Source organism: Theropithecus gelada, chromosome 1 (genome assembly GCF_003255815.1).
Source record: "Theropithecus gelada isolate Dixy chromosome 1, Tgel_1.0, whole genome shotgun sequence".
NCBI classification, from domain to species: domain Eukaryota; kingdom Metazoa; phylum Chordata; class Mammalia; order Primates; family Cercopithecidae; genus Theropithecus; species Theropithecus gelada.
This window is the reverse complement of record NC_037668.1, coordinates 2,892,308-2,913,436: the sequence shown is the minus strand read 5'-3', so window position 1 is coordinate 2,913,436 and position 21,129 is coordinate 2,892,308. Positions and strand designations below refer to the sequence as shown.

General features: G+C 47.6%; 1 protein-coding gene across 3 annotated transcripts in view; it reads left to right on the top strand.

Annotated features, from left to right (window-relative positions):
- The window catches only part of KCNA2 (potassium voltage-gated channel subfamily A member 2), a 38,214-nt gene that overhangs the window by 4,918 nt on the left and 12,167 nt on the right, over nucleotides 1-21,129 (top strand). The window contains exon 1 of one of the 3 annotated variants that reach the window (XM_025400499.1): nucleotides 20,557-20,682. The exons of the other annotated variants lie outside the window; for them this stretch is intronic. The gene's annotated coding sequence lies outside the window, so the exon portion shown is untranslated. Of the gene's footprint in view, nucleotides 1-20,556; nucleotides 20,683-21,129 lie in introns of those variants that run through there. 3 annotated transcript variants of the gene reach the window in all.

Below are 21,129 nucleotides of genomic sequence, written 5' to 3'. Positions count from 1 at the left end.
GGAGATGCAGGAAGAAGGTCTTGAAAGTTATTAACTGGTAGGGTTGGGAATTCCATGCAGGGAGGTGGAAGAAACAAAGACTCAGGTCCCAGAGCACATGGTGTTCTCACGGAACCAGAACCAGCCTGGTCTGGCTGGTGCCTGAGGCCTGTGTAGAGGTGAGGGCTGAGATAAAGCTGGGAAATTGAGACTCTTGAGGGCAGGTGTAGGAGTTTACACTTGATTGTGTGGACTGTGGGAACAACATTTCAACATGGTTGTGTGTGTATGTTTTCTAACATGCGTTAATGGTGAACTACAAGAGATTTTTACTTTTTGTTTTGAATAGTAATATTTCACATAAATCAAAAAACCATAATAATAAATTATAAAAGATACACACTGAGATGTCTCATTCTTACTCTGCCCTGTCCACTCCATTCCATGATCCCTGTAGATAACCACTGAGATTCATTTCTTGTGTATCGTTCTAGTACTTTTTGTGCAGATATGAACAAATACAAATATATCTTTCCCTTCCTCTGATTTTTATACTCAAAAGTAGCATACTAAATACACTGGTTTACCTTGCTTTTTTTCACTTTATAATATATCCAGAGCTTTTTTCTATATCAAAACATAGAAATACACCTGTTTCATTTTTATAGTAGCATAGTATTCCATGTATGGCTCTAACACAGTTTATTTTACCAGTCCTCTAGTGATAGACAGTTGGGGTGTTTCCAGTCTTTTACTATTACAGATCATGCAGCAATGAATGACTTTGTGCATATGTCATTTTAATATACTCAGGTGTATTCATAGAATAAATTCCCAGAAATGTGATTTCTGGGTCAAAGGGTAAATGTATTGGCAATTTTGAAAACTGTTGCCAAACTGGCCTCCATGGGGCTGAACCAATTAACACTCCCACCTGCAATATAAGAATGAGAGGGCCTGTTTCTTGAGAGCACAGCAAAGACAAATATATAGTTAAGCTTTTGAACTTTTGCCAAATCAATAGGTCAAAAAATATGATGTCTCAGTGTAGCTTTAATATGTATTTCTCTTAATTTTGAGTGAAGGAGTGTATCTTTTCACATATTAAGGAACACATGCACTTCTTTGTCTGTGGACTGATTGTTCATTGCCATTTCCCACTGTTTTATTGTATTGCTTACCTTTTACCTTATTGACTTCTTTCAGCTCTTTATATATGAAGGAGATTAGCCATTTGTCTGGATGATGAGTTACAGATATTTTTCCCACTTTATCATTTTTCTTTGAATTTTCTTACCATATTTTTACCATGTAAAAGTTTTGTTGCTCTTGTAACTGAATTTATCAATTTTTTATTTTATGGCTTTAGTATTGTGAGTCATCTATTGAAAGATATTCTTTATGATTATAAAATACTTCCCTGAGATTTCTCCTAGTAATAGAATTTTACTTTTTACATTTGAATCTTCAGTTTATTTGGAGTTTACACTGGTAGAGGGTGTGGGATGGCTATTCAGTAGTCGTTACACCATTTATTAAAAAGCCATCCCTACTCTCATTGTTATATGAGATGTCACCTTTATCTATACAAATTTATAAATGTACTCAGGCTATGTCTGAACTTCCCATTCAATTCCATTGATCTGTTTATTCACGTACTGGGACTACCACACTCTTCTGATTATTGAGGTTTTACAATATGGAATAAGTAGTGGGGCATTTCCCTACCCATTACAAATAATGTGTTTACAATGCTAGCAGACCCGTTAGAATGCTTCTGCAGTGGGACAAGGGCTGAGCAAGGGTGTGTGGCCAGAATGGGCAGAAAGAAACTGAACTATCCCTACTCTAACAGAAGAATTGCCAAGACTTGGAGACGAAGTCTTAAAAATGAAGGAGGAAGAAGTCAGGATGATGCCAAGGTTTTTTATTGGCAGCCCCAGTCTTATTGATTTTATTACTTCCAAATGGCCGTGGGACCTAGAAAGAACCTTCAAAATAAGAATGCCTTTCCAATCAGACTTTTCACCAATATCAACCTCCATCTCCCAAGACTTGCCACTTATCATATTTTTCACGATAAATGTATTGCAGATTATTGAAAATCTAAGAAATAAAAAAGAAAATCCACTCGCAACATGATCTCAACATAACCGTTTTTGGTATATTGGCACATTTTTCCCATCATTTTTCCCAGCATGTGTAGTAGTAGTTGTTATTGTGTAGTTTTAATAGCTTTATCGAGGTATAACTTATACTGTACAAAATACATTCATTTTTAGACTCAGTATTAATGTTTTGGTAAATTTAGAGATTTATATATCCATCACCCCCAAAAGTTCACTCCTGCCGGTTTTCATTCAATCCCTACTCCCGCCCCAAGCCCCAGGCTACCACTGTTCTGCTTTATTTCTCTATAGATGTGGCATTTCTGGAAATTTCACAGGAGTGGAGTCATACAATATGTGTTTCTTATGTCTGTTTTCTTTCACTTAGCATGTTTGAGGTTCATCCATGTTATAGCATATACCAGTAGTCTATTTCTTTTTTATTGCTGAATAGCATTCCATTGTATGGATATAGCACATTGTGTTAATCCAGCAGTTGGTGGACATTTGGATTCCTCCTTTCTGTTTCTGGCTATATTGACTATTCTTGCTATAAGTATTCTTACATAAGTCTTTGGACATATGTTTTTATTTCTCTTGGATGGATACCTATAAATAAATTGCTAATATGGTAGGTGTATGCTTAACTTTTTAAAGAAACTACAAATTATTTACCAAAGTAGATTCACCATTTTACATTTTCACCAACAATGAATGAGTGTTTCAATTTCTCCCTATTCTCACCAACAGATGTTATCCTCAGTCTTTTATATTACAGTTTTGTAGTGTGTATGATATCTTCTTGTGCTTCTTTTTTTTTTTTGTCTTTACTGTTCTGATCATTGTGCTTTTAATTTGTATTTCATAATGACTAATGATGGGAATATCTTTTCATGTGCTTATTATCCATTAGTATATGTTCTTTGGTGAAATGTCTATTCAATTATCTTGCCCATTTTTAAATTTGTTTTTCTTTTTTACTGAGTTATAGAAATTATTCATATATTCTGCATGTGAGTTCCTTGTTAGATGGAGTGAAAAGAGCAGAGAGGGGCCGGGTGCGGTGGCTCATGCCTATAATCCCAGCATTTTGGGAGGCCAAAGCGGGAGGACTGCTTGAGGCCAGGAGTTTGAAACCAGCTTGCGCAACATAGCGAGACCTTGTCTCTACAAAAAATAATTTTTTGTAGCATTTGCTAATATGTTTTCCTAGCCTGGATCTATATTTTCATTTTCTTAATTGTGTCTTTTAAATGCAAATGTTTTTAATTCAGCGAGGTTTAATTTATCAATTTGTTCTTTTATACATCATGCTTCTTTAGTGTCATATCTAAGACATCTTTGAGTAACAAGGTCAAAACATTTTCTGTTTTTTTCTAGAAAGTATATAGCTTTAGCTCTTTTGGTTAGGTCTAATGATTCATTTTGAGCTGATTTTTGTTTATGACATTAGGGAAAGGTCTATGTACATGTGTTCATGTTGCATATAGCTGTTCAGTTGTTCCAGTGCCATTTGTTGAAAGACTTCTTTCTACCTTTGCGTCTTTATAAAAAATCAATTGTCCATATATGTGTGAATCAATTTATGGACTTTCTTTACTACTCCATTGATCTATTTGTCTATCTTGACACCAATACCACATTGTTTTTATTACTGCAGCCTTGGTTGCAGTGGTTATTCTAGGTTCTTTGCAGTAATGTATAGCTCAATTTGTCAATTTCTGTTAAAAATTCTGCCAAGATTTTTATTGAGATTCTATTGAATACGTTGATTAATTTGAGAAGAAGTGATGTCTTGATAATATTCTGACCTTGGAATGCAGTCTATTTTTCCAATTATCTAGGCCTTTCATTTTTACCATTAATGTTTCATAATTTTCAGTGTATAGGTCTTTCACATCCTTTTTCAGATTTGTCCCTAAGTATTTTATATTTTAATGCTATTGTAAATGGGGTTTTTAAATCTCAATTTATAATTGTTTGTTGTTAGTATTTAGAAATATGATTGATTTTTGTACATTGATCTTGTATTCTGATATCTCTCTAAACTCACTTATGAATTCTAGTAGCTTTTCTGGTAGATTCATTGGATTTTCTACATAAATAACCATGCCAACCTGTGAATAAAGACAATTTTGCTTCTTACTTTCCAATCTAGAAGCTGTTTATTTCTTTTCCTTACCTTATTGTACTAGGTTCATGCTCCAATAGAATCTTAAATAGAAATGGTGAAAGCAGAAATCCTTGTCTTCTTGATGTTAGAAGGAAAGCATTTCGTCTTTCATCATTAAGTACAATGTTAGCTACAGGTTTTTCATAGATGCATTTTATGAGGTGAAAAACAACTCCCTTTTTTCTTAGTTTGCTGAAAGATGTTATCACAAGTGAATATTGAATATTGTCAAACATTTTTCTCTATTAAGATGATCATGTGGTTTTGCTTTTTTATATTTTTCATATGGTGAATTACATTGATTTCTTGAAGTCAAACCAACCTTGTATTCTATGATAAACCTCATTTGGTCATGAAGTATTATTCTTTTCTTGTTATTTTGTATTTGATTTGATACGTTTTTATTCCATTTGTACATCTATGTTCATGAAGCATATTGTCCTATAGTTTTCTTTACTGGTGATGTTTTTGTCTGGTTTTGGTATCAGTGTAATGCTGGTCTCACATAATGGATTGACAAGTATTATCTTTTCTATTTTCTAAAAGAATTTGTGTAGAATTATTTCTTCCTTAAACATTTGGTAGCATTAGTCAGTTTAGCCATCTGAACCTGGAATTTTTGTTCTTAACTAAGAAAATTAGTTAAAACTAAGCAGGCTTTAAACTACATATTTATTTTTTAAATAACTATGGGGTACTGGGTTATTTGTTTCCTTTTTCTGAGCTTTGGTAGTTTATGTCTCTCACAGAATTTCTCCATTTCAACCAAGTTGTCCAATTTATTAGCATAAAGTTGTTTAGAATTTCCTTTATTGTCCTTTTAAGGTCTGTAGAATTAATAGTAATGTCATCTCTCTCATTTCTGGTATTGGTTATTTCTCTTTTTTCTGGTTAGACTGGCTAGACACTTATCTATTTTATTAATCTTCTCAAAGTACCAGTTTTGATTTCATTGATTTTATCTATTGTTCTCTGTTTTATCAATTTCCATTCTAATCTTTATTACTTCCTTCCTTCTGCTAATTTTCGGTTTCATTTGCTCTCCTTTTTCTAGTTTCTTAAGTTGGAAAAGAGGTCATTGATGTAAGATCTTCTTTTCTAATATAAGCGTATAATTTTATCTTCACTCTGCCATGGCTAGAAATCCTACCCCTTGTTGCTTTTCAATAAAGTTATAATCAGGCTGTATATACAATTTTATGTATTTTATTGGGCTGAGGCATTATGCCATGTGAAAGCTATGGTTAAAATTAGCATACTAATCCATTTTTTATCGACACAATTAAAAAAATAGCTAATGAACCCCTACCCAACCAGAAAACAAGAAGTGGGACTCTGCAGGACAGAGCAAGTCTGACACCAAAGCCGGTATCCGCACCCAGGAATCCCCAGAGATTGGTTGTCCAAGAGGGTCATATGGAGGCGCTTCCATTATTTTAGAATTTCAAGAAGCCTGAGAGAAAGTCACACTGTTACATGTGACAAGGCTGCCCAAGCAAAACAGAATGTCAAGAGACTCTACTTGGGGCTGAATTCTCACACTTTAGTGAGAGTGAGGCAGTGCACAGCCTCTCTCTCCAGCCAGAAGCTATGTTGGTTGTTACAAATGTTCAGGTTGTTAACGGTGGATAGACGCATTCACTCATCATTACATAATAAGAGCAGTTTGTTTTGCAGGCAAGATGATCCAACATGCGGGGCCCCTGGCGGTGTGTGGGGAGGATATTTTAAAAGGAGCTTTCAGTGAGAATGAACAAAAATCAGGAGCTATGTGGAAGACAGGAGCACCTAGGAGACTGACTTTATCCACGTCAAATGCTACCTTGACCCGGTCCTGGCACTCATTCCACCCTGCATCCTCACCTCAGACCATCCATTGGTTAGGCCAACAGCTCACCATTCATTCATGCCCTGCCTAGACTAACAGCTCACCGTTCACACCCTACCCTGCCCTGCCCAGCCCTACCCAGCCCTGCCCTCTGGCCTTCTGCCAAGTCAGGTTCTTAGCAGCACACCCTTCACCTCTGAGAAGGCGCAATGGGAAAAACAGGTGAGACGATGGGCAGTCATGCCTGGGAGACAGAGTTTGCTTGCTATGGTGGGCAGATATTCCCACCAATCACAGTAGACCACAAAACAACAGGAGGACCTGGGCTGTGGATGGGGCGGTGATCAGTGAGTTCCTGGGACCTGTGTTTGCTGGGTGCGCCCAAGTACAGTGAGGTGATCTCTAAGACGCTGTCCACACTGAGAGCCTCCAAGGCTAACCTGCCTGACAGGGTTCACACAGAGCGAAAGGAGAAAAGAGAGTCTGGAAGGAGAGACCGGGATGTGTGAGGACAGGGCTATGTTAGGGATATCCAATTTGGTCTGGGGGCTGAGAAGTCTAATAGGAGCCTCCTTGCCCTGCATACCCACCAAATCTCAATCTCCTCTCTCTCTCTCTCTCTCTCTCTCTCTCTCTCTCTCTCTCTCACTAACCTGCTCTCAGGAAGCTCACACAATGGCAGTTCACAGCACCATTTGCTACAGGGCACTTGAACAGGGAAAGGTGGTCTCCTAGGACATGAAGTCGGCTTCGAGAGACTGGGAGCTGTCCAGGGAAGGGCTAAGGGGTTTGTCAGGCAGAGGGTGTAGGTTACTTTACCTCACTAAAGCTTCTGTTTCTGGGTTCTGTATTTTTAGAATGCGGAAGGGGAGGTGTTGTCAGAGATGTGACCTCAGGTGACTGAAGGTGCTGGGGTTTAAGGCCTTAACAAATAGGTGGCGAAAAAAAATCATACCCTCAAAATCTCCCCTGACCTTTTATTTAGAGCCCTTAGGACCTGGGATGGGGGATGCGCAGGGAGCCAGGCGCGGCTGGTTCAGAAGCCCTGCCAGTGGCTGTCCAGTCCTGGTCTCTCCCTGCTGCGTGGGCGTTGACGGCTGCAGCCCTCCCAGATTGCAGCAGCGCCGCCCGAACCGCAGTGTGCAGATGCCGCTGCATGCGGCGCCCTCTGGCGTCCAGTGGCAGCTCGTGTGTCTGTCCTTTCTGCAGAGCTGATCTCCACCTTCTCTGTGTAGGTGGGGCCTCCTTTACAAAGAACCAGCCATGCCTTTGGGAGTGGAAGCAGATTTCATAGCCGAGACAGGAGAGCTTGCAAGAACCTCCCATGTGCCAGGCACAAGGTTAAAACAGGTATTATCATACATGCATCCATTCGTTTTCCCAATGTATTCCAGGCATCTCCTGGGAAGTAATGTGTCAGCAGAGGCCCCATAAAGGAAGGGAGCAAGTCATGAGCATGTTTGGGGGTAGTCTCCCAGAGTGGGGACAGCCAGGTCACAGGGATGCATTCTCTGGGTGTGGAGACCAGCAAGGAGGCAGCTGCAGAGGGTGGTTGGAAATGAAGTCAGAAAGATGTCCAGGGGACAGATGGTACAGAGCCTTCTGGGCCATAGGACTTCAGGTTTAGTTCTGAGAGCAGTGAACAACCATTGGACTTTGAACAAAGACATAAAACAACTCGATTCATGTTGTTTTTAAAATTACTCTGGCTTCTGCGAGGGCGTGAATAGGAACAGGGAGACCTGTGAAGAGACCAAGTGAGAGGAGAGTGTCTGGGGCCAGTTTGCTTCGCCTGCCAGAGGAGATAAGACATCTAGTTCAGAAGATGGTCTGAAAGCAGAGGCCATAGGAATCCCTGCTGGATTAACCAAAGGCTGTCCCGGGATTTGGGCCTGAGCAACTGGATGAGGGAGAAGTGGTGCTACCCAGACGGATGGGGGTTCAGGTATGGGGGCATGGGAAGGAAGCAAGAGTTTAGTTTGGGATATGCCATGTTTGAGCTGCCAATTAGACTCCAAGTCATGATGTTCAGTGCACCTGAGCAGGGCTCTCTACCCTCTCCATCCTCTCCTTATGTTCTTTTCATGGCTCTTCTGGGTCTTTTTGTCATCTGAGGGCCACCCAGGCCTCCCCATCCTACCTCCGAAAGGAAAGGAAACCCACACAGAGCAGCAAGTCCACAGGGAAAGAACGGAGGAAAGGTGCTCATATTCCAGAGCCACACCCCAACTGGATGGCAAGGTCAGAGGCAGTCAGGGTTCTAGGCTCCACTCTCCAGAGGGGAATTAAAAGAGGACAAAGTGCCTTTTCTCACACACTGACAGGAGTCACATCTCAGCCAGGAGTGTGGTGGTGTGATCATAGCTCACTGTAACCTCGAACTCCTGGACTCAAGTGATCCTCCCACCTCAGGCTCCCAAGTAACTAGGACTACAGGTGGGTGCCATCCTGCTCAGACAATTTTTTAAATTATTTTTTGTAGAGGCAAGGTCTCACTGTGTTGTACAAGCTGGTTTCAAACTCCTGGCCTCAAGCAGTCCTCCCGCTTTGGCCTCCCCAGATGCTGGGATTACAGGCATGAGCCACTGCACCCGGCCCCTCCCTGCTCTTCTCACTCCATCTCATCCTGGGGGATCTCATTCTCACCCTTGGCTTCAACGACCCCTCCATGATGATGACTCTCAACTCTCCATTCCCTACCCTCAACCTCTCTCCTGAGCATCAGGCCAGCATTGCCATCTGCCCTGTTGACAAGGAACAGGCCCATCAGAGCAGCCCCACAAACCCCCATGTATGCCAGAACTGCCCACCATGTGAGCTCCATCCCTCGACACATGCATGAGTGCACACACACAGGTGCACATGCACTGCACACACCACCCCTCTGAAGCCCTGCGAAGGCCTCCACAGTCTCTCTCCCTGTTCCATCTCACTACACCCCCTATAGTGTTTCCCTTTTGGTGCTTTTCTCTTCACCATTGCCTTCATCCCTTCTACCATTCACCCATTGAACAAATGGCCTGAGTCCAGACCCTTGACATCTCTGAGGTGAAGCAACCTCCTCCTTACCCATTTCCTGCTTCTGCTCTCAGATCCATCCTTTCCACTACACTCTACATTTCCCAAGTTATCTTTCTGAAACATAGCTTGGATCGTGTCTCTCCCTCTCAGAACTCTCAATGGCTCTCTGTCACCTACAGGACAACCCGAACTCCTCAGCATGACTTCAAGGCCTTTCTCAGCCTTCCCCCATCGACCTCTCATCTCACCACGTCCTCCCACACTGCTCGCTCCTGGCGCTCCATCTGGTGCAGAGTCCCTGGCACAGATGAGGCTGCTTCTCTGGTCTGTCCCTGTTGTGCCTTTTTCCTGGAATCCACTCACCCATTTGGTATTTATGTATTAAGCACCCAGAGTGCTCCAGGCACTGGGGGTACAGGAGCGAACAAAATCCTCAAAATCCCTCCTCACACAGTGTGAGATAGGCTGTTCCAGAGAGCCCTTCTCCAGGGAGTGAATGAATGAAGCAGGCGGCGAGGCATGCAGATTGCGCATGCAGAATGCCCAAACCTCACCTCAACACCTCTTTCGGGGTCTTTGGACATTCTGCTCCTCCGTAAAGACATCTCTCAATGTCCATCCTTAGTGAAGGTTTTCCTCTTATTAGGTGCTTTTGTACTTTATTCTTCTATTTAAGCCAATTCATTCTGCCTTGGGTTAGAGTCAATTGTTGACAACTCTGCTTCAGTATCTATCCTTCTAAGGAAGGAACTAGTATTTATCAATCACCTCCTCTGTGCCACACTCTGTGTGTCCCCCACAGTGCTTGGCTCGATGCCTGGTTTAGAGCTGGGGCTAGAGGACAGACCATGACTCAGCTCCTGCCTTTTGCACCCAGCTGCTGGCTATGTGGCTACTGGCAAGCTACTCAGCCTCACCAAGCTTGTTTCTGTAACTGTTGAAAGGGAGTGAACATAGCACCTGCCTCTGTTAGGAATTATCCTTCTCACATAGCCTGGAGAGTTTCAGTTAGACCCTTGTTCCCAGGCTCTGTTGTTTTTTTCTTAGGAACCATGCTGGCTTCTTTATGATCTAACTCTGGGGTCCCATGTTTCTTAAACTTTTGCTTATTTCCTGAAAGCTCCTGGACTTCGGAGAGGTGCGGCTGGAAGAGAAGGGAAGTGGTATGCAGCCCCCTAGGAAGTCACTCTTATGACTTCCTGCTCAAGGTTGCACGGCTCTAGTAAGTGGCAGAGCTGGGATCCCAGCCCAGGCCTCACTGATCCCCATATCAACGGATCCCCCATCACATCTCACTGCCTGTTTAAAAGGGGAAAAAGGACTTTTGAAGATGCCTTCTTTTGAAGTCACCTTCTGACTTCCATCCTCTCCACTGCTCTCTCCACTGCTGTCCCACAGAGCTGACCTGACAACTGCCATGGGCCCTGACCCTGACTAGATGCACCTGGGTGGTGGGGGTGGGGGTGGGGCTGCATTCCCAGCCCCTCATCATCTCAGGAAGTGAAACCTGGGCCGGGGGCTACAGATGCCCCATCTCTCCAGGCTGACTTGGGGATCTGCAGGTTATGAAATCCCTGGTTTAATCCAGCAGATTCTAATGGCCAGAGTTCAGAGAAGAGAGGAATTCCTTTGGGGCATGCAGGACCCTTAAAGCATGGCTCTGCCCAGGTCCAAAGACCCCTGGGGAGCCCTACACCACACCTGAGGGCAGAAAGGACGTCAGTTTTCTCTTTTTCTGAGTTAGTGAGGCCCTTTTCTCCTCCCATCTGGTTTCCACTTCCTTGGGCACGTCCCTGCACCCATGTGGCCACTGGGGGGCACTGTTGGATGATCCTGGAATTTCAGGCGACAAGCAAGCATCCCAAGACTCCTGGTCGCCAGCCACGGAAACCACAGGGGTTCTCCACCCCAGGCGTCCCCAACCCTCTGTCCCTCCTCCTAGTTGTCCTTTGTGCCCCAGGCTCTCTTCTGCTCCTAAGTCATCTTCCCTGTACTCTTCCAGATACACGTTGGCTCTGCAATACCAGGAATGCCAGGATGCTTTAGCCACCTTCTGTCCTCTACCTTTCCCTCCCCTGCTTCAAAGACTTTGGTCCATCAAAGCACCAAAGCATCCTGCTGCTGACACTAACAAGTAGTGCCAAGGTATTGCCTTTAAGGAAGATCAGGAGCAGAACATCTGGTGGCAAAGAAAATCTTTCTAATAGCCCCATTCTAGTGACCAACTTGAACCTCCTTCTAGCAGGAGAGTTCGGGAGTAGGGGACTTAGAATGTTTTGTTCTTTTAAGAAATTCAGAACATATGTATGTTTAAAATAAAAATAAAAATATTTGAGCCAGAGAGGCTGAGTCACTCCAGAGCCTCAGATTTGAGTTCCCAGGGCAAGCGCCACTGCCTCTCCACACAAGAGCTTACTCCAATCAACAAACACATTTTTTTATCCAATTGTTTTCTACCTAGTCTTTCGCACCTCTAATTCTACTTCCTTAGCATTCGGGTAAGGCCCTAGGTAAGTGGTGCATGGCAGGCAGGCCCTGCTCTGTTCTTACAGGTCACCTGTGGGTGCTTTAGGCCATCAGACTTCCAGTAAAGCCAGTCATTTTCCTCAGATTCAACTTCAGGAAACTCCTCACTGCAGTTTCAGCCTCCTTTCTGCAAGGCCTCAGAGTCAAAGATTCCCTGTGTTCCCTTTGTAATGACCCCTCTTGGACTCAGAGAACATCATTAAGATGCACTGAGCATCAGGTTTGCACTGTTTGGAATGTTTGCAGGATTCATTTTCAAAATGATTTGGCGTCTTCGAAAGTCCTTTCTCCCTTCTTAAACAGGCAGTGAGATGTGATGGGGGAACCGTTGATGTGGGGGTCAGCAAGGCCTGGGCTGGGATCCCAGCTCTGCCACTCCTAGAGCCGTGCGACCTTAAGCAGGTCCTGTGACCTCTGAGCCTTGATGTCCTCTCAGTAAAATAGTGACAGTAGGAGGACCTACGGTGCCAGTGGAGATAAGGGAGATACATGCATTCGTCTGCTTAGGGCTCCCACTCCTCGGCCAGGTAAAGTTGAAGAACGAATCATAGAACAAGAAGTAGCCCAGTTTTCCCATTTTACAGATGAAGAAACAGGGGCCCAAAGAGGGGAAGTGACTTACCAGGTCACCTGGTAATAAAGTCAGGACAGGAACTGGCAGGTCAAGGGCCTTTCCATGATATCAAGTTGCTTCTTGTTTTTCTATTCTATTCCTCTTCTCTACTGACCAAAGGCCATAAAAGGGAGAGAAGGACCTGGGGCTTAGAGTAACCTTCAGGCCCAGCTAATTCAGCCACATAACGCAGACACTAAGGCGTCAACCTGCTTTAGGTTACATTTATGAAGTAAAAGCAGTGATACTGTCTGCCCTTCTGGACTAACTGGGCCACACCAGGGTCAAAGTGTTCTTCTCTGGAGACTTTGATACATGGCCCACTTTGAAGTTAGAAAACTTCAGAGGATGGCCAGGGTGGTGCAAGACCTCAAGCCACAGCATGTAAGGAAGAGTTAAGGACCTGGGAATAATGACCTCAAAGAAGAGAAGCCACAGAGCTTCTGGCCACTGTTTTCAACTTTGTAAAGTGCTGATGTCTGCAAGGTGCAGGGGAGGGGAGGAAGAATTGCTCTGTATGGCCACAGGTGGGTAGAGAAGCCTGAGTGAAAGCTTCAAGAAGGATAATGCCTGGTCCACAAAGGCAACTGAAAAGTTAGCTCTGTCCAAAGTTGGAATGACCCCTGGTAGGAGGCAATAAGCACATGTGAGCAGAAGCTGGAAGACCATGGGTGCTTAGGAGACCTTAAAGCACAGAGTGACTACTGGACAGGACCAGGTTCAGCCCACAGTATACCCAAACACTCTATGAGAACAACACAGCAGGATGGATAGGAGCATGAATTCTGGAGCCACAGTGCCTGAGTTCAAACCCTGGTTCTTGCCTGGACTGGCTGGGTGACCCCGAACAAGATACTTAACCTCTCTGTAAAATAGAGAGGGAGCCACCAGCTCTAGGAAACCCTCCTCCCTGCCCTGCTAACGTCTGATACAGGGGCTGCCTGGTGCATCCTCCTCCTGGCAGTGATGACTGGTGCAAGGCTGGTCTTCCCTCTTGACCCCTCTCAGCCTCTTGGGCAAGAGTCAGAAATAGCCCCTGGCTGGCCCTGTGGCAACTCAAATTTCTTTGTAAGTGAGGGCCCTCTAAGGACACCAAGTCTAGGGGCTGAAAGGCAAGAAGAGGCAGTTAAGCTGTGGGCACCATAGAGGCCGTACATCTGCTGGTGTTTGCTGGTTCACAAACACTGCCAGGGCAGCTTCTCTGTGCCCAGCCTAGACCAGACACCAGTATGCAAGGCAGAAGAGACATGGCCCTGCCCTCAGGGTGCTTCCACCTAGTGGAAGACCACGTGGGGATGGACACAGGCCCCTCAGGACTTGGTGTGACAGATCTGTGTCTGGAGCATAGAGTTGGTGGGTAGAGACCAGGAAGAGGGTTGAGAAAGCCTCCGTGGAGGATGTGACATGAGTTGAGTGTCAGAAGCAGTCATTGAAGTGACAGGGAAGGAGGAAGGCAGGGATTTCTGGCCAGGAGGCTGCTGGAGTCAAAGCAGAAACACCTGGAACCATCTGGAAGCTCACATTTCTTGATACCTTCCTGGAAGTCACTGAGATAAACACCTTGGGCACACTATCTCATTTAATCCTCAGAGCATGCACTGGGCATTATTAATCCCATTTTACAGATTGGAACCTGAGACTCAGAGAGGAAAAACACCCCACCAAAGGCCATGTGAGTGCCAAGCAGTGGAGGAGGGGCTCCACCCCAGGCCTGTCTGACTTCAAGTCTTAACCTAACCTGTCTGTTTTCAGCCAGTTAGAGCCTTCAAGGCCGTTTAATGTGATGCCAGTGTGGACTTCCAGGATGGGGGTTTAGAGGGAAGACAGGGGAACATCAGATCATGAAAGACTTTGCTCGCCTTTTAGGAAATGCAGGTTGATCCTAGCAATAGGGTGCCAATGAGGAGTTGAAGAGGTGACAGATCCTACCTGCACTTTAGCAGGGTCTCTATAGCAACTGTGGGGGGAAGAGACCAGAGGGGAGCAAGTCTGAAGACAGGACCAACAGGGGTTGCAGTGGCCCAGACTGTGCTTGCTGGTGGCTTGAACCAGGGTGACATGGGGAGGGAGAGGGAATCAGAGAGAAGCAAACAGACACCAAGGCCAAGTGATTGGCTGCATATGGAGTGTGTCGGGTGAAGGAGGAAGAAAAGTGTTGATAAGGACATCCAGGTTTCTGGTTTGGGCAACTGGGTGAATGTTGTTACCCCTGTGTTACAATCACCTGCACTATTCAGCACAGTAACATGCTGTACAGGTTTGTAGCGTAGGGCAAAAGGCTGTACCATACAGCCTGGATGTGTGACAGGCTATACCATCTAGGTTTGTGTAAGTACTCTATGATGTTTGCACAATGATGAGATCACCTTACACATTTCTCAGGACGTAGCCCCATCGTTAAGTGATACGTGACTGTATTTCCACCACTTTGCTATTCTGCCTTTGAGTATTAGTAGTGGGGGCCTCATGGTAAGACAACCAGCACACTGCTTGAACCAGAGCAGCAGCTCCAAACCGTGAGGGAGGGACTACCCTCATTAGCCATTCCTTAACATGTTCTTTTATTTTTTTTATTTATTTATTTATTTATTTATTTGAGACAGGTTCTCACCCTGTCACCCAGGCTGTTGTGCAGTGGCGCAATCTCAGCTCACTGCAGCCTCCACCTCCCTGGGGCTCAGCTGATCCTCCCACCTCAGCCTCCCGAGCAGCTGGGTCTACAGACATGCACCACCGTGCTGGCTAATTTTTCTATTTTTTGTAGAGATGGGGTTTCACCTTGTTGCCCAGGCTGATCTCAAATTCCTGGACTCAAGCAATCTGCCTGCCTCAGCCTCCCAAAGTGTTAGAATTAAGGGCATGAACCACTACACCCAGCCTTTTTTTTTTTTTTTTTTTTTTCCCCAAGACAGGATCTTGCTCTGTCAGCCAGGCTGGAGTGCAGTGGCATGATCATGGCTCACTGCAGCCTCAAATTCCTGGGCTCAAATGATCCTCTCACCTCAGCCTCCCGAGTAGCTGGAACTACAGGGACAAGCTATTATGCCCAGCTAATTTTTAAAAAAATTTTTAGAGGTGGAGCCTTATGTTGCCTATGTTGCCTAGGCTGATACTGAATTCCTGGCCTCAAGCAATCCTCCCACCTCAGCCTCCCAAGTTGCTGGGATTATAGGCATGAGCCACCCTGTAATAAAAGAACATATTCTTTTATTTAGCCAATATTGCAGTGAGATGAGTGTGTAGCAGCTCATTCAAGACGGGAGCCAAGGCCCAGGCATCCATGAAGGAGCCCCTTAGAGGCAGCTGAAGTTAATCTGAGAAGCCTTCCTGCAGGAGGCTGACCTTGACTTTGGAGGTAAGTAGTGGGCTGGAGTGGAGGCCCATGCCACTTCCAAGGGAAGTTCTCAAACGTCAGGCAGATGCACAACCACAACATCAGCAACAACAGTGACATTAACAGAGTCCTGTTCCACACTGACCAGGCTTTGCTTCTCCATGCACCTCCATAGGTATTAATCCTCTGTAGTCCTAACCAAAGACATGTTAACACACACTAACAATGAAGGTCCATTTCCCTCCTTCCTTCCCTCCTTTGCCCCCTCCTTCCTTCCTTCCTTCTTTCCTTCCTTCCTTCCTCCCTTCCTTCCTTCCTCACTCTCTCTTTAAGCCTATGAAGCAAGGGGGTAGGGGGGCCTAGTGTCCTACCTATTTAATTAGTAAACTGCTACACAGAAAGGTCAAGTGAGTGAGCTTGGGTCACACAGACTGCAGTCCTGGTCAGATGCCTTGCCTTGTCCTCCCCTTTGGGAGCCTTTGGGTCCTGACTCTTGCACCACCACTGCCTCAAGGCCCTCAGTTAAGGTATGAACAGTTAATCACCAGCACCAACTCCCTTCTAAACCAGATTGGCGTGAAGTCAGGTTGCCTCCAGGAGAGAGGACCCCTGGGGAATCTCTGTTCCTGAGACCAGAAATTGAGCCCAGAGGCCTGGCACCGAGCTAACAGTAAAAGTGGGCAGTAGAATGGCATGGTGACTTATAAAGTCACACAATCTTGAGTTCTGTTCCAGCCTCACTACTAACCAGCTAAATTACCTTGGTCGTCTCTGAGCTTCAGTATCTTCATCTGTAAAATAGAGACAATGATATATTTCCCATTGGCTGGTGGCAAGAATTAAATCAAATGATCTCTGGAGGGCTGTCAGTCCAGTGTCCTCCTGCCCTGCCTACCTATGGGTGAGTGCAGACTGTGCCAGCACATGGGTGAGTGGGCTGGTGGGGAGCATCAAGCAGAAGTGGCAGTCATGCCAGGAAGGGGAGCTGGTTCCCTGGGAGTGACACCTGAGAAGATTCACAAATGGGAAGAACTAAGAGATTCTGCCTCCAGTCCCTCTGTGTGGGTGTGGGTGTGTATGCACACACAGTTATAAACTCTTCTTTTAGATGACCGTAGTCACCAATCACTCACTGTGACAGCCACCACAGTCCTTCCCTCTGCTGAGGGCAAGGCCTGGCTCTCAAGCAGGAAACCAAACCAAAGGGAAGGGAGTGGTCTTTGGGGATTTTCACCCTGCCCAGGGAAAGGATCAAGGGACACTCTGGCTGCTATTGTGTGGCCAAAAATCAGAAATGGAGCCCACCACAGAACTGGAAAGGGGGCTCAGTTAAGTTAGCTGGCTGTCCATTCTTTATATTAATTTTGTCCTTATTACCCTGTAAAGTAGCTTTGCTCTCCTATTCAACCAACTAGGAAACGAACAGTAGGAGGCTCAGAGAGTGTCAATAACTTGCTCAAGTTCATACAGCTAGCAAGTGTCAGTGCTGGGAATAGGGCCTGAGTTCTTTTCCTACACAGCACTGCCAAACCAAGGTACTGACAGATACTTTTCAGGGCAGAAGCCCTGAAATGTGCCTGAACAACTGTTATGATGGTTCTTTTTTTTTTTTTTCCTTCTTTAGTTAATTTCTTTTTTTGTTGTTGTTCACACTTAAGTTTAAAGGACAGAGAGAGGACAACATACCCCTGAGGCCAAGTCACAAAATAGAAGCAGAGGTCAGAGGAAGATCTCAAAGAGGGAAATGAAATTCAAGGGCTACTCATTCTACCTGCACAGTGTGGTGTGGGAGCTAAGGGCACATGTCCTGGAATCACAAAGAACTAATTCCAGTCCTAGAGTCACCACTTATTAACCTCAGGCAGGTGATTTCACCTCTCACTGCCTCCATTTCCTTTCCTATAAAATGGTACTAATGTATACACTAACTTCTAGGGCTGTGAAGATTAAATGTTGCCCTGGGTTAGAAGTGCTTAGCACAGGGTCTGACACATGGTAAGCCCATGTCACCAATTATGACAATTGATTCTCCTTCAAGGGCTTTTCTCTGTCCACAGCTTCTGTTCTCAAGAAGGAAGGCAAAGGAAATATATACATATGATCAAATGGATAAAGCATCTGACTTTGGCCACACAGGATTATCTGACTTTAAATGACAGGAGAACTCAGTGTGCCAAGTCGGAGAAACAGAGCCCCTTGGTGCTGGTCAGGGGAGGCTTTCAAAAAGAGTATATAGGGAAGGGAACTGGCGGTCAATTTGGTAGAGGGGTGGGAATGATGAGATCTCAGGGAGAGTAGAGGGTGGGGCAATCTGGGAAGCAGAGGGAATAGGGCAACAAGGACCTGGTGATTGGGAGCCTGGAGAAACACCCCAGAGCTATGCTGGAGGCTGAGAGCTATGAGGAGAGTTTCACAAGGAAGCAGAGCAGAGAAATCATCATGTATTCAGTGTCTGCTGGATGCTAAACTCATTCAACAATTAAAACCTCACCATACCCTTAGGGGCATCCTGATTTTTCAGAGGAGGACACTGGTGCCCAGAGAAGTGAAATAACTTACCTAGTAACTGTTAGGGATTTACGCTTCCATCTGGCTGCCTCCAAAACACCCGAGCCGTTCACTGACTGGGACACTGACAGGCCAGGTTCAAGGGACTCCAAACCATACCAGCCCTTCTCTATAGTCATCTGTCATCCTTCAGGCTCCTGGAGGCCACTGCCCTCCTAGACCACCCCCTGCAGCTCTAGGCAGGCTCCCAGTCTTCAACCACACCTCACAGACTACCACTACGAAATGCCAGAATCCGGAGTCGGGCCTCATGGGCTTTTGGGGCTCTCCCCATGAGGCACACACATAGAGAGGAGGTTTTCCTGGCGGGAGGGTGGGGGAGGGCCCAGTGGGGACTTCCCAGTGCTAGAGCCCCTCTGAATCCAGAGCTCCATATCTACCGCAGTCTGATCTCAAGGAACCACCACTGTTTGGCACACCTGTCTAGGTGACCCTGACAGGGACCTGGAGAACAGAACTAGCAGGGGCTTGAGGCTGTCTTATGCCTCCCCAAAGCACCCTGGACCTTCTCAGATGCCCTATCTAGGCAGAAGGCAGGCTGGGCTGCCCACACACATTTCCCAAAAGCAAAGGGCATCCCCGTCTGCCCACCTAGGGTGCTGTAAGCTGCACTCCCAAGTTCAGAGCCCCGTGGGCCAGCTGGCTTTGCAAGTTCTGCCAGAGGGCCCGTTTTGTGAGTAGCTGACTCTTCCCAAGGGCAGCAGCGTGTCCCCCAGCCTTCCCTGCCCGGGCCCTGGGGGAGGGAGTCGGGGAGTGGAGAGGGCCAGCTCTGCAGTGCTGCCTGTTCCTGCGGCTCCTGTCGGTGGGGGCGAATACAGCAGAAGAGTTTCTGCCACACTGCGGACCGCACCTGCTGCATTTCCCTGCGAAGCCAAATCTTTGCTGGGTAACAGGGAGGTGGGAAGCCGATCTGGAGAAGGGGTCGCCACGGCGGGAGAAAGGGCAAGAAAGGGGTCTGCCGATCCTGTCTGGCGGCACCACAGTAATAGCAACACGTCTCCCGCGGGGCTGGATCCCGCCGTGGGCCTGGGATAGCTGCTATTGATTATCTCCTCCTTGCCTACTTCATTACGTTGGCAGGAGCCTCTCACCAGCGCCCCTCAACTTCTGCCCTCCCCAGTCTCCCCGGCCCAGCAGCACCCAGCTGAGCTCTCCTGGAGGTTCTGGTTAGTAAGCCGGGCTCTGCCAAAGAATGTTTTCCTCGCGGGGTGGGGGCTGAGGCCCGGGGGCCAACGAGGTGACGAGCTCGGTGGCGGCGGCTGGCAGTTTGCCGCCCCAGCCCTGGCCCCCACCGGCCCCTTTAATTCGAGTTCGCCGTGGAGCCAGGTGCGGCGCTGCGTGGCGCGGTGCGGCTGCGGGCGGCGGCCGGGAGCTCCGTACGCGCCGCCCGCGGATCTGCAGAGCCGGCTCCCGGCTGGCCGCCCGCACCCCGCCGCCGCCCGCTGCTGGGGTTCTGCCGGCGCTGGCCGTAACCCAGGAACATGGAGGCCCCGGTGCCCATCCGGAAGGGTAAATCCGTGTCGGGGCGTTGCGTGGCGCGTGCTGCCTTCCCTGCCCGGCGGCGGCGCCCAGAGGGGCTGCGGGGCATCCGGCGGCGCAGCCTGCAGCGCAGCAGGCTCGGGCTGAGTCCCGGGCGGGCAAGCCCTTGCCGACCACTGCAGTCCGCTCGGCAAGTCCTGGACCGGGGAGATAAAGGGGAACTTGCACCCTGCTCAAGAAGAGTGCACAGAATGGGCTTGGGACCCTCTGGGGTTTGCGTGGCGCGGGGCGGAGGGCACGGAGAGGAGCTGGTGGGTGGTGGGAAGTGCAGCTGGCAGCATAACCAAGTCTGGTAAATAGCGCGGGTTGGAGGTCCTGAACCACTTGGGACGGCCGGGCTGCATTCGCCTCTACGGCACAGAATAACAAACAGCTTTGCTGCAGAGAGGGCTTTCCCCTTCGCTGGGGCCGTGGGCTGCAGCCGAGCCCCCGCGCTTAAAAGGAAGCTGAGATCTGGGGCAGCAGCCTGGCGCCGGCTACTCCCCACCCCCAGAGATCGGGTTCCGGGATTTTTGGGTGGAGACTGAGCCTCGGCGGTCCCTCGGCTGGACCCCGGGGGCTTAAGAGCTGAGCTGCGCTCGGGCCCGCAGCAGGAGCCGACCGCGCGGGCAGGAGGGGGTTAAGGTGGCGCTAGCGGCCGCGGCCAGCGGGAGGGTCTGGTCCTCTGCGCCGAGGCGAGCGGTGAGCGGGCCGGACGGAATCCCGGCCGGAGCCCGGGGCGATGGGGAGAGGGCCCAGACCCCTCCCCGCCCTGGGGCCTGCGGGATTGGGTCGGCAGGGGGCCAGTCCGGAAGCCGGCTTCCTCCAGGCTCCCCCTCTCGCTGCTGCCAAGCAGCCTCACAGCTAGGCAGGCTGAGCGTTTGTTCTGTGCTCCCTGCTGAGGAGATGTGAGGGATTTTCTCTTGGGGGAGGAATCAGTGGTCGAGCGACTGCCCAGCTCAAATGCCACCCGGCTCAGAGGGAGGCCTGCGGCCCAGGGATCCCGGAGGGAGAGTAAGTTCATCCAGCTTTCGTACAGTGCCGACTTTGTTGTGTGGGGTCTCCCTAGATGCGCTCTGAAGCAGTCTGTGTGTGCTGGGGGGGTGGGGTGCTTCTTTTCCAGGACTGGCTGAGGTCAGAGCTTGTAGACAGGCTGCAGTGAGCTAAGCCCTCCTCTTGGGAGCTGCTGTGCCCTGACATGTGGGGGTAGGAGTGCTTCTTCCAGAGTCCTTCCTGAGAGCAGCTGGGGACTAGGGACCTGGATCAACCCAGGGTGGCCCTTGGATAAGGCAGGCCCAGCTAAGCCTGAGTCTTGCTCCCTGGGAGAAAGTGCTTCAAGCTGATGGGAAGCCTGCCCAGAAGAGGCAGGAAGGCTGAGGGATAGTCCTCAGGTCTGGCATCAGAATGGAGGGTGGGCATGGGGGCCTGTCACCTCCCATGAGGGAAGCTGCTAGACCCTCC